This window comes from Rattus rattus, chromosome 3 (assembly GCF_011064425.1).
Source record: "Rattus rattus isolate New Zealand chromosome 3, Rrattus_CSIRO_v1, whole genome shotgun sequence".
In the NCBI taxonomy this organism is placed as follows: Eukaryota; Metazoa; Chordata; class Mammalia; order Rodentia; family Muridae; genus Rattus; species Rattus rattus.
The window spans coordinates 17668244-17682968 of NC_046156.1; positions in this window are offsets into that span (position 1 = coordinate 17668244).

Genomic DNA, 14725 nt, shown 5'->3' on the forward strand with positions numbered 1-14725 from the left:
AATATAGCAGAAGATGGGCCTTGTTGGACATCAATGGGAGGAAAGGCCCTTGGTCCTGTCAAGGCTCACTGACCAGTGTAGGAGAATGTCATGGTGGGAAGGTGGGAGGGAGTGGATGGGTGGATGAAGGAGCACCCTCATAGAAGCAGGTGGGGGGGTGGGGGGGAAATAGCATGTTTCTGGAGGGGAAACCTGGAAAGAGGATAACATTTAAAATGTAAATTTAAGAAACAATAAAAGGAAAAGGAAGCAGGAAAAAAAGGGAAGGCAGTCTTGATAGTACTTTTTGTGAGTACTCCATAACCTCAGTAATGGTGTCAGGTCTTGAGGCCTTCCCTTGAGCTGAATCCTACTTTGGGCCTGTAGCTGGACCTTCTTTTCCTCAGGCTGTTCTCCATTTCCATCCCTATATTTCTTTCAGACAGGAAGAATTATAGATCAGAGCTTTGGCTGTGGGATAGCAACCCCATCACTCACTTGATGCCTTTTCTTTCTGCTGGAAGTGGGTTCAACAAGTTCCCTCTCCCCACTGTAGGGCCTTTCATTTAGAGTCCTCCCCTTTGAGTCCTGAGAGTCTATCACTTTCCAGGTCTTTGGTACATTCTAGAGGGTCCTCCCAACTCTTTCCTCCCAGGGTTGCCTGTTTGCATTCTTTCTGCTGGCCCTCAGGACTTCAGTTCTCTTCCCCCCGCCCCACCCCATCCAATACCAGATCTGTCCCCTCTCCCTCCCTCCCATACCCCTTGTGGTTGCTTTTTTTCTCCCTCCCAATTGGGACTGAAGTATCCTCATTTGGGCCCTTCAGCTTGTTGAACTTTTTGAGTTCTGTGGACTGTATCTTGGGTATTCTGTACTTTGGGGGGCGGCTAATATCCACTTATCAGTGAGAACACCATGCATGTCATTTTCTGTCTGAGTTACCTCATTCAGGATATTTTCTAGTTTCATCCATTTGCCTGCAAAACTCAGGATTTCCTTGTTTTTAATAGCTGAGTAGTATTGCATTGTATAAATGAACCACATTTTCTGCATCCATTCTTCTGTCATGAGACAGGTTGCTTCCAGCTTCTAGCTATCACAAATAAGGCTGCTATGAACATAGTGGAACACATGCCCCTGTGGCATGGTGGGGCATCTTTTGGGTATATACCCAAGAGTGGTATTGCTAGGTCTTTAGGTAGGTCTATTTCCAATTTTCTGAGGAACCTCCAAATTGATTTCCAGAGTAGTTGTACCAATTTGCAATCCCACCAGTAATGAAGGAGTGTTCCTCTTTCTCCACATTCTCACCAACATGTGTTGTCTCCTGAGGTTTTGATCTTAGCCATTCTCATTGGTGTAAGGTGGAATCTCAGGGTCATTTTGATTTGCATTTCTCCGATCACTAAGGACTTTGAACATTTCTTTAGGAGTTTCTCAGTCATTCTTGGTTTAGTTCTATACCCCATTTTTTGACTGGGTTGTTTGGTTTTTGGGTGGTGAGCATTTTGAGTTCTTTATATATTTTGGAGATTAGTCCTCCAAAATATATAATGGGATGTGGGGTTAGTAAAGATTTTTTTCCCAATCTGTAGGCTGTCTATTTGTCTTATTGAATATGTCCCTTTGCTTTCCAGTTTCATGAGGTCCCATTTAACAATTTTTTATTTTAGATCCTGAGCCACTGGAGTTCTGTTTAGGAAATTTCCCTTTGAGCCAATGAGTTCCCTGAGCTCTTTCCCACTTTCTCTTCTGTTAGACTAAGTGTATCTGGTCTTGATCCACTTGGGCTTGAGATTTGTGTATGGTGACAAATATGGGTCTATTTTCTGCATACAACCATTTATTGGAGATGCTTTCTTTTCTCCATTGTATATTTTGGCCTCTTTGTCAAAAATCAAGTGTGCTTAAGTGTGTGTGTGTGTGTGTGTGTGTGTGTGTGTGTGTGTGTGTGTGTGTGTGTGTGTTTCTGGGTCTTCAATTCTATTACATTGATCAATCTGTCTGTCTCTGTACCAATACCATGCAGTTTTTATCACTACTGCTCTATAGAAGAGTTTGAGATCAGGGATGGTGATTCCCCCAGCCATTCTTTTATTGTTAAGAATTGTTTTCATTATTCTGGGCTGTTTTTTGTATTTTGTTTTTTTCCATTCCAAATGAATTTGAGAATTGCCCTTTTCATGTCTTTGAAGAATTGTGTTGGGATGTAGATGGGGATTACATTGAATCTGTAGATAGTCTTTGGTAGGATGGACATTTTTATTATGTTAATTCTGCCAATCCATGAGCATGGGAGATCTCTCCATTTTATAAGGTCTTCTTTTATTTCTTTCTTGAGAGATTTGAAGTTGTTGTACAGATCTTTCACTTGTTTGCTTAGAATTCCCTCATTATATTTTATATTTGTGGCTATTGTAAAGGAAGTTGTTTCCCTACTTTCTTTCTCAGTATTTTTATCATTTGTATAAAGAAAGGCTACTGATTTATTTGAGTTAATTTTATATCTGACCAAAGATATTTTGTATCTTTGCTGACATTGTTTATCAGCTGGAGAAGTTCTCTAATAGTATTTTTTGGTGTCACTTATGTATACTATCATATCAACTGCAAATAGTGATACCTTTATTTCTTCCTTGTCAATTCATATCCCCTTGATCTCTTTTTATTGTCTTATTGTTCTAGCTAGCACTTCAAATACTATATTGCATAGATATGGGGAAAGTAGGCATCCTTATCTTGACCCCAATTTTAGTGGAATTGCTTCAAGTATCTCTCCATTTAACTTGATATTGGCTGTTGGTTTGTGGTAAATTGCTTTTATTATGTTTAGGTATGGACCTTGAATTCCTGATCTCTCCAACACTTTTAAACATAAAGGGGTGTTGTATTTTGTCAAATGCTTTTTCTGCATCTAAGGAGATGAATGACCATATGCATTTTTTCTTTCAGTTTGTTTGTTTGGTGGATTATATTAATGGATTTTCATATTTTCAACCTACCTTGCATCCCTGGGATGAAGCCTCCTTGATCATGGTAAATGATAGTTTTGATGTGTTCTTGGATTTGGTTTGCAAGAATTTTATTGAGTATTCTATTTTGCTGACTATTCTATCGATATTTATAAGTAAGATTGATCTGAAGTTCTCTTTTGTGGTAGGGTCCTTGTGTGATTTAGGTATCAGAGTAATTGTGGCTTCATAGAATTAATTAGATAGTGCTTCTTCTGTTTCTATTTTTTTGAATAATTTGAGGAATATTGGAGTCACATCTTCTTTGGAGGTTTTATAGAATTCTGAACTAATTCTATCTGGCCCTGGGATTTTTGGTTAGGAGGTTTTTAATGACTTCTTCTATTTCCTTATGGGATATGGGCCTGTTTAGGAAGTCTACATGCTCTTGATTTAACTGTATGCGATATCTGTCTAGAAAACCATCCATTTCATCTAGATTTTCTAGTTTTGTTGAATATAGGTTTTTGTAGTAGGAGCTGATGAATTTTTTAAATTTCCTCCATTTCTATTGTTATGCCTCCCTTCTCATTTCTGATTGTGTTAATTTGGATACTGCCTCTGGGCCCTTTAGTTAGTTTGACTAGGGGTTTATCTATTTATTGATTAGAAGAAAACTTCCACAACCTAAAGAAAGAGATGGCCATAAAGAACACCAAACAAATGGGACCAGAAAAGGAAATACTCTTGTCATATAATAATCAAAATACTAAATGCACAGAACAAAGAAAGAATAGTAAAAGCTGCAAGAGAAAGAGGGCAAGTAACACACAAAGGCAAACTAATCAGAATTACACCAGACTTCTTAACAAAGTGTATGAAAGTCAGAAGAGCCTGATCAGAGGTCATGCAGACACTAAAAGAACAAAAATGACAGCCCAGGCTAATATACCCAGCAAAACTCTCAACCAACATACATGGGGAAACCAAAATATTTCAGGACAAAACCAAATTCAAACAGTATCTGTCTACCAATCCAGTCCTCCAGAGGATCCTAGAAGGAAAACTCCTACAAGGAAGATACCTACACCAAAGAAAAGAAAAGATATTAAGCATCTCACAACAAAGCCCAAAGGAGAAAAAAACAAGCGATAAAGCTATCAACAAAAACAAGTATTACAGGAACCAACAGTCATCTGTCTTTAATATCTCTCAATATTAATGGACTCAACTCACTTATGAAAATACATAAGCTAACAGATTAGACACACAAACAAGATCCAGCATTTTGCTGCCTGCACACAAGAAACACACCTCAATAACGAAGACTGTCTCAGGGTAAAAGGATGGAAAAAGGTCTTCCAAGTAAATGGTCCCAAGAAACAAACTGGAGTTGCCATACTAATAGCCAATAAAATAGACTTTGAACCAAAAGTTATCAAGCATGATAAGGAAGAGCACTTCATATTCATCAAAGGGAAAATCTACCAAGAAAAAAAAATCTCAATTCTGGACATCTTTGCCCCAAATGCAAGGACATCCACCTTCACAAAAGAAACTTTACTAAAGCTCAAAACATACCTTGTACCCCACTCAATAATAGTGGGAGACTTCAACACCCTACTCTCACCACTAGACAGGTAATTGAAACAGAAACTAAACAGAGATACAGTGAAACTAACAGAAGTTATGAACCAAATGGATTTAACAGATATCTATAGAACACTTCACTCTAAAACAAAACAATACACCTTCTTCTCAGCACCTCATGGTACCTTCTCCAAAATTGCCCATATAATTGGCCACAAAACAACCCTCAACCAATACAAGTAGATTGAAATAGTCCCATGTCCGCTATCAGACCACCACAGTGTAAAGCTGGTCTTCAATAACAGCAAAAGCAACAGAAAACCCACATACATGTAGAAACTGAACAACTCTCTATTCAATGATAAATGGGTCAGGGATGAACAAAGAAAGAAATTAAAGACTTCCTGGATTTTAATGAAAATGTTTATATATCATACCCAAACTTTTGGGACACTATGGAGAAAACCTCATAGCACTAAGTGCCCTGGTAAAGAAACTGGAGAGATCTTACACTAGCAACTTAACAGCACACCAGAGAGCTCTATAACAAAAAGAAGCAAACTCACCCAAGAGGAGTAGAAGGCAGGAAATAGTCAAACTCGGGGCTGAAATCAACCAAATAGAAACAAATAGAACAATACAAAGAATCAGCAAAACCAAAAGCTTTTCTAGAATGTTTAAGGAATAATATTGTGTTTCAATGAGAGTTATATTGAACCTGTAAAGCACTTCAGGTTATACAGGTAATTTAACAATATCACTTATGGCTGTCCTATACATTCACGGTTTTCCACTTTATCCTGTCCTTCTACATTTTTATCTATATTTTATGATTTTCACTATAGAAATCTTCTCTTCTTTAGCTGAATTTAGTCCAAGGTATTTTTAATAGCCATTATAAATTAGATCAATTTCTTGGTTTCTGTTTAAACTAACCCACCTTTGGCATATGGCAACATGACAGATATATACAAGTTGACTTTGCAAATTGCAACTTTGTTAGGTTCATTTATTTGTTCTTGGTATGGTTTGGATTTTTTTTAATCTTTGTTTTTAATCTTTTTTTACAGTCCAGTCATTACTCCCCCTTCCAGTCCTACCTCCAACAGTTCCTCATCCCATTCCTCCTCCTCCATCTCCAAGAGGATGGCCCCACCCCTCTACCCCAAACCCTACCTTTTCACCCTGCCCTACCAGACCTCCCTCCTCCCTGGGGCCTCAAGTCTCTCCAGGGTTAGGTGCATCTTCTCTCACTGAGGCCAGACCAGGCAGTCCTCTGCTGTATATGTGTTGAGGGTTTTGTATCAGCTGGCGTATGCTGCCTGGTTAGTTGCCCTGTGTCTGAGGGATCTCAGGGGTTCAGGTTAGTTGAAACAACTGGTCTTCTTATGGGGTCACCCACCTTCTCAGCTTCTTCCAGCCTTTCCCTAATTCAACCAGAGGGGTCCCCAACTTCTGTCCATTGGTTGTGTGGCTATATCTGCATCTGACTCTTTAAGTTGCCGGTTGGGCACAGCCATGTTAGGCTCCAGTTTAGATCTTAAGAGTCCCTTCAATGCACCAAAGGTTTGGTGACCAGATTGTGGTATTTTGGCAGAAATATTGGATGTCTTATGGAGGGGCCTAGTGGGAGGGAGTCAGATCATCAGAGGTGGCCCATGGAAATGATATGGGGACCCTAGTTCTTTGCTCTATCTTTGTCTCCTCTCACTGTAACATGGGCGGCTTTGTTCTGTCTACTCCCACCCATGTTCTGCCACGCAGAACCAAAGAGGAACCACTGATATCAGAAGTCAGAATAACCACAGCTCCCTCTTCAGCTGTCACTCCCTCTTCAGTCTCAGGGTGTTTGTCCCTGAGACTGAAGCCCAATAGACACTCTTCTACTAGGATATTTTGGGTGAGATTTTAGAGTTTTATATGTATAAAATCATGTCATTTGCAAACAATGACAACTTACTGTCTTTTCTAACTCAGATCCTCCTTTTACTTTCTTTTGCCTTATTGCCCTGGCTAGGGTTCCCAAAATCCTGTTGAATGGAAGTGGTATCTGCATGTGTTCTTCCAGGTTGTAAGAAACAAGCTTTATGCTTTCCCTTCTCGTGTGCTGTTGACAGGTGGATTGGTAGAAGTGTCCGGCCTATTCCTAGTCTGTTTAGCATTGGTGAGTATGAAAGCGTGTTCATCTTTATCACACAATTCAAGTTCAGCTGGGAATATATGCTGCAACTCTTTCTAAAGAATTTAAATGAAAAGGGGCTTTCTTTAATTTTCTTCTTGATTTCCTTTTGGTTTATTGGTTGTCAAGTTGTTTTAACATTCATGTATTCATTTAGGTCCAGTTATTTTCTTGTTTATTGTTCTAGCTCTACTGCCATGTATTTAAGAAGGCAGTAGATTTGTGACCTGTATTAGAATCTATTCTATAGAATGTTTTATGGGCTGATGAAGAAAAATAAAATATGTTCAACAGCTGTTAGAAAGTTGAGAGGATGTCTGTTGGGCTCCTTAGGCCTAAAACATGCAATTCAACTCTGGTGCCTAATTGTGGATTTTCTGTCTGTGTGATCTTTCCACTGAGGAAGGTAGAGTACTACCATCCAAACTCTTAGGGCAGTACTGTCTCTCTCCCTGTTTCAGTCTATTAATATTTGCTTTACATATTTGCATACTCCAGTGTTGGATACATATATATTTAGTATCATTTTCTCTTACTGAATTGACCCCTTCATTATTACATAATACCCTTCTGTGTCTCTTTTTTACTGATGCTGAAGTCTGGTGTACATATGGCTACCCCTATTTTCATTTAGATGCTAAGGCATGGAATGGTTTTATTACATCCTTTTCCAGTCAGTCCATCTATACCTAAAGGTGGCGTGAGTTTCCTATGAGCAGCATACAGTCGGGTTGTATGTCCCCATTCATCCAGTCACCGTATGTTACTCTGAATCAGCTACAAAATCACCAGAGGAAATAACCAATAATCTACAGTGCACAGTGTTGCTAAGATACGATATTCAGTAAGTTACGTGTATTAGGTACACTTTTATTTACAGATTCAACTTATATGAGCGTAATGGATGTAGCCTCATCACGGGCCCTTGCTGGCTTCGTCGTTTACTTCCCTTTTGTGAATCCTCTGAATTAACTTATATTCAGAGCCATTGTTAGCAGGAGTGTTAGCATCTTACAACCTGATCGCTAGTCATTTAGTTGCTCCTTTTTATTTTCCCCCGCTTATAGTCTTTGTGGTTTAATCAACATGGTAATGGTGGTTTTTATTCCCTGCTTATAATCTTTGGGTTTTCTATTATCCATTTTTGTTTTGTCACTGCCATGAGATTTAGAAAAAGCCAATTTTATCATAACCATGTTTAGTGAAATGATACTAGCTCACCATGATAATAGCAAGTGAAGATGTTTTACCTCTACAGTAATTGCTCAAAATCACATCACATTTTGGCTTGTCTCATATTCGGATCATGACTTTGGATCCATAGATGATCCTTAACTTACAATGGTTCAAATACAATTTTTTAATTAATTATGATGAAAAAGCAATATGCGCTATGGTCAGACCTTAAGTTTTTGTTCTTTTCCCAGGGTGGAAGTCAAACCTCCCCCACCCCAAGTATTACTCAGCATAGCTCAAAAAAAATACAAATTCACCAAATAAAACAACCATTCTGCAGTGGAGTAAGCCACTGAGCTGTGATGTTCAGTGAGCTGAAGGCATGTGACGGATTTTACACCCTTACCTTACAATGACCAAGATATGTCCTATTATGTGTCTACTAGACTGTATGGTCCTCATGAGCACAGGAGCCCTTGAACACTTGTTTCATGTTTCTTTTCTTAATAATTCTCCTTTCTGGGTAGTCATGAGAAGACACTGTTGCTTTTACCCCATTGTCTATGGCATCCATCTTCAGCCTGTTCTCTTTAATCCTGGCAATGTCCCTTTCTTCCATAAGTCATGTTCCAAGGGCCCATCAGAAACTTCTAACATGGCTGTCATACTTCACCGTCTTTTCTGGACTCTTGTTTCAGTCCTGTGGACTCCTTTAGGTTCCATTTTCCTCTTCTGTGGATTTTGTTCTCACTTTTTCAGAGAACACTCTAAGGAGATGTTCAAATGAAAGGCCCTGAGGGTGTTCCATGTCCTTGTGTATTTAGCGAAATTCTGCTTTTCTTTTACACTTTTGTTGACCTTTTTTTTTTTTTTCAAAACTCCAAACACTTTTATCTGCTTTGAAGACCGTGCACATTTGGGATTTTTGAAGGCCACACTGATTCGTCTTCCTTTGCAACCTGTGATTTCATCCAGAAATCACATGGCTCACCATAGATTCTCAACATCTGATGATGTGCTGTGCTGTTTGGATCTCCCAGTTTTCACTCATTCACCTCAACACTGGGTGGAAATTCTTCAATGACAGCAAGTGGATGCTACTACTTAGCTCTGGAAACATTTTCTACTTTTTATAACAGCCTTTCCTAGTGTTTGCTTTTCCAGTACAACTAATAGTTAAGGTTGGATATGATCCAATTAATCTGCTAACTGTGTACTAAAGTACTAGATATTTCCTTGGCACATCAGTTCTTCCCATTACTGCAGCCTTTCAGGGTATTGTGGGCCAAAATCTCTGCAAATTAATGGAGTGTGGGGGGGAATCCCATTAACATTCCTCTTTCATCTTCTAGAAATTTGCTAGGATTCCTCAGCCGCAAGTGGTATTCTGTCTTTTCTCTTGCTTATTCTTTTGTATGTCCTGTATTTTCCTTTCTAGCTTTTGCATTCAATCTACCCTCTTGCCAGAGCACTTAAAGTTTACTTCGGATGACATGGTTGAAATAAAACTGCTACACCGACTTCTCAATGGTGATATTTTTAAATAGAATAATATGTTATGCAACTTAAGTGACACTAAGACACAAGCTTAACGATTCATGCATTTTTATCTTTGTAAAGAAAAGATAGGAAAGGCAAAAGAAATGCAGGTTTCCTTTTCTTTAAGATGCAGTGATAAAGCATGATTCTTACTGCTGTTATTCTTCATTTTCATGGAGAATGTATCTCTTGAACTCACTTGGCTTTAAAAACATTCTTTTTCATTTAAGTGATGCTTTAAAAGCTTCTCTGCACAGAAACTTAAATGATTTTCAGCAGAGATTTTTTTCCTGTGTCCTTGGATCAATTTCTGATTCTTTTAAGACACGTTACCCACTGTGATATTAACGTATCATTATAAGAATTCTAACAGCAGGGGACAGCTTTTTCTCTTCCTCTGGAGAGGTAGAAAGGATGTGTGCCTACATTTTGTATGAGAATTTCCTTGACATCCAACTTACACTCTTGGTGGTGTAAGTAGTACAGTAACATCTCTTCACATAAGTGCGCCTCTAATGAGCTCAAGGATATGTAAGCAAAACATAAATGGGTATGTATAACTCTCACATCCAGTTGTTTATGGTTGTTTCGGGTGAACAAACTATATCCATTCAATAAATATTTGTCCTTAATACCATCTCTGGCCTTGAGATTTACAGTAAATAAGATACCATGACCCTTGAGCTACTACTGGGTAAAATAAAGAAAAACAAACAAGTAGCAGCTAGTTTCCCCCTGGAAACATATTATGGGGTGGGCATACACTGCTTTAAAATTAGGGCGAAACTCCATAGAGTTACAGGAGTTGAGGAGATGTCTTCCTCAGGAGATGATGACTCTTGAAGTGAAACTCAAAAGAATTCATCAAAGGCATCAAACAGAAAGATACAGGCTCATGTGATAAAGAAACACTCTGAGAACCCAGGGGTGCCTGCGTGAAGGCAGCATACAGTGCCAGTCATGGACTCCAAGGTAAGAGGTCGAGCGAAGAACTGAGAAAGAAGCTACAATAAGGCTAAGGATGGTAAAGTACCATCTCACTGTTTATACACTTTCTCCAAAGCATCAGGCGCATACTTAGACCACAGGGATTCCCTCATGGCACTTCACACAAGTCCGGGTTCTCCTATTGCGTTCTTCAGTTGAGGTATTAAAATGACTGCTGCCATGGCTTCACTGCATCATGACGCTGCACTATTTGATGAGTAGGAAGTGGGGCTCCACCCCAGCAGCGAGTAAAGAAGAATTAGAATGTTTGAATGGTGTGCATTCTGTTGAAAAGGAAACACACACAGCAAGCAAACCAGGAGTGAAAGATAATCTAGAAAGTTACATGATGACGTAATGCCATAGCAAGCATTTGATCTTAGAGTGTATGCTGTGTAAGCTTTCTGAGCACAAAAGAAGCAAGATTGGTTTGTTGCACTCCAGATCTACATTCTTATTCCTCAGTGTGCTGCACGCTTCAAGAAGTTAAAGGCCTGAGTTAATGCAATTTAACTTTGACTTCTCTTTTGATTCCTTGACTATCTAGATAAGTCACAATGGCCTGATTTCATAATTGATGGTGGAGATAGATGCCCAGCATTTTCTTCAAATTCAACCAATTTAACATTTACTCAACTTGCCTTCAAAGAGTTCATAGTCTAAAATCACAATTTAAAATGGCTATCAAGGCCCTCAATCACAGTTCTGTCCCCATTCACTGATGGGACAGTTGAACAAGCCCCAAATGTTAGGGAGATGCCATGGTTCTTTCTATAACCCTCTGTCTTCCTTCTGAGCTTCCTGTTTAGAAATCAAGTCAACTTAAACATGGTGAATTTAAGTCAACACATAATTCTTTCTCCCATGAAAACCATCAAGCCATTATTTGAATTTACCTCCTCTATAAATGGGGCAGATTTAGGCTACATGGACACTTGGGTTTCCTCTATGGGAGAAGGAATATGTTCTTTATGGAAAAAGAAATTATAAAAATTAATCTGAAGTCTCTAGCTTCCTCCCATAGAAAGGAAAGAATTCTTATAAATAAATAAAGGGCTGAGCTTTATCAGCTTCATGGTAAATCCCTCCCCCCAATGAGCATCATGTATGTAAGTATGCAATGCACTTTCAAGAGTTATAATAATGTCAACTGACCATTTAAAAATAAAGCCTGCATCAGAAACATGGAGGCTCTTTAGAGATACCTGCTCTGGGCTATAATTACCCAGATTTGCCAAAACCTCGATTTGTCACAGAGAGCAGTTCTCATTTGAATAGTCAGTCAACAAGAAAATTCGTGTAGATTTTCCTCTTTCTGCCCCTCCCTTCCTCCCTCCCCCAACCCCCCCGTCTGTCTTTGCAGTATTTTACAGGATTTAGATACCATCCATCTGACCTTTCTCCCATGTTCTACCCAGATAGCTAGTTTCCAAATGCCAGCACCCACACAACAGAGACAATAAGGTAGACTAAATGTTCTATTAGGTAAGGAAGGGGAAAAAATTTAAAAGACAGGGAATAAAATAACAAAGTCAATTAGGGCAGTGTCCTTAAAAGCCTGTTCCCGAAGGCAGTGCTGGCTGCTGTCTCAAGCTGCTCAGTCCACTGTGTGACTGAAAAGCTGCCACCCTCCAAGCACATGCAAGTAGCACTTCATTATACAAATCGAATCTATGAAGCTATGCATGCCCTCAGACTGAGCTCCGTGTGCCGCTGCATCTCAAAAATATCCATCTGTTCCAAGAGAAGAAACAGGAAGTTTTGTTAATTATCTCTCACAAGCCACTAGTTAGTTTCCAGAATAATCACTAACTCCATCTTTCCTGAATAAATTTAACAAGTAAGTTACAAGATGCAACTCAGTAGATAAGCCTTCCATTAGCCCTCTTAAATGAACCGAGTCTATCGGTGGCCCAATTGCACACTCTCTGCCTCCAAACCCATTTCTGTTTCCTTGGCACTCAACAGACCAGATTATTTCCTGTAAACAATGTTTTCTATTACAATATTGATTGATAAAGCAATAGCACATTTGATGTGTGCAGAACACTACCCATTGCATGAACACTGGACAAATCCTCAGTGGTTGCTTGTCTCCAGCACAAGTTTGCTTCTAGATCCCATTAAACTATCAAACGAATTTGCCCATTATTAAACAAAATACACTCACATACAATTTTTTGTTCATGGTTATTAGCTGACTTAAATAAGTATCTAAAGTTTCTTCTACAGTCTGATTGTGTTGTCTTAAGTAAGACGCCACACCAGTGTGCTATAGCCGTATTAAGATTACATATGCCTAGTTGGACTCTTACCGTTATTCTATAAATCATTGCCAATTATGCCAATAAAGCATCCTGGGCAGTGATTTATTTCTTAGTTACGCAGTCAGCTGTTCGACATTTTGTTCCCTTCCAGTGTCTCAATCATGGCCTAGTTTCCTCACACCATGATGGTTTACATTTTCCCGTAAGAGACATTTATTCACATCTGCTGGGGAGAAATAGAGGGCAGAGACTCAGAGGGACCTCATTAATTCCATTTAACTGTTGGGGAGAAAATAACCCAAATTGGTGAAAATTCTGGACTGTGGAAGATTTAAAAAATGAGGACTCTATGAGACAGCTCAGCAGGTAAGGGCACTTGTCACAGGGCCTGGTGACCTGAGTTCCACATGATCTGAGTTCTGTCCCCAGAACACACATGGTAGGAAGGTAAGAAAGAACTAACTCTTCTGACTGCCATATATGTGGCATAGCATGTGTTCTTACATACACATTCCACAAGAATGTGCACACGAACACACATGCATGTGCATACACACAAACACAAATAAATAAGAAATAAATAAGTGCAAAAACTTCTAGAGAAATATAAAGGTGGCTTCCCCTTTTATTTTTATAGATTCATAGTAACTCTAATCAGTCTAACAAAGGCTCAGATTTTCTTCTGGTAGGTGGAGGCAAGAGAATCAGGAATTCAAGGTTGCCATCCTTGGCACACAGAGAATTTGAGGCTAGTCTGGGCTACATGAAATTCTGTCTGAAGAAACACACCCCACCCAAGCAAATAAAAGAATCATTGTTTGAAAAGATGAGTTTCTGGAATCTCTCTCTCTCTCTCTCTCTCTCTCTCTCTCTCTCTCTCTCTCTCTCTCTCTCTCTGTGTGTGTGTGTGTGTGTGTGTGTGTGTGTGTGTGTGTGTGTGTGCAACAAAACATAATATCCTATGTATTAATTCTATGGCTTCCTATGGCTTATTTTCTATGAAACTCACACCAGAGAGTTTATGGCTCCCTTTAGGTAGCTAGGTTTTAGGGCTGACGACTGAACTCAAGACTGTGTATATGCTAAACAACTGTTCTACCACTGAGCAACACCCCCCAAATCCTCATGTCAGAGTTTAACTCTCATTGTGAAGTATGAAGCGTGCAGAAACTCAGTCCAGCTGTTGTTTAGAGTCGGAGCTTTTGGGGAGTGAGGAAGATTAAATAAGGACTTCGTGGTGGCATGTGATGGAGTACTCGTGGCTTTGGAAGAAGAGAGGGACTCTACCAGGCAAGAATGCTATCCCCTAAAGTCCACCCTCAACCATGTACCACCAACACTGAGAGTCAACATATACCTATTTTCTTAAACTATACCCAGACTCCGCTATTGTGTTACGGCATCAAACATTAGAGTACGCTGTTAATTTGGCTCAATTCTTCACTAACAAAGAGGGGCAAGTTTCTTGCAATCTTTGCATCCATCTTTCATTTCCCTGGAATTAATTACTTGCCAAAACTCAAATATGTTTTTGATCGAATGACTCAAATGAAGTTTAATCCAAGGCTGAATATTTTATAATTTTTCAAAACAAGATAGAGTAGAAATTTCATGGACCTCAAAGCCACCCAGACTTAGGTTCAAGTCACAGATCTGCTCCTCACTGGCCCCACAGGACCCATCCACTAATTCAGCCAACTTCCATATTGTGCAGCTACTCTGAACTGTGGATAAACTGAGACCACGCTAAGGTTCCTATGTCCTTAGGGTTAATCCTTATGGGAGATAACCAGACAAAGGAACAGGATGGTTCTGGATAATGTTAAAGCTATTAAGCATAGACTGAGACCTGAAATGGGTAACACATGTCTATAGTGAGGGAAGATTTCCAAGGGCAGATGATGTATGTCCCAGTTGAGGCCCCAGGAGACCAGAGCAGGGCTACTTATACAGAACTATGATGGGAATGAGTGTTCCCAGCAAAGGAACACACAATGGTGCCAAGTTGGGAAAACATTAGTGTGTTTAAATGGAAGAAATAAGGCCATTGAACCTGG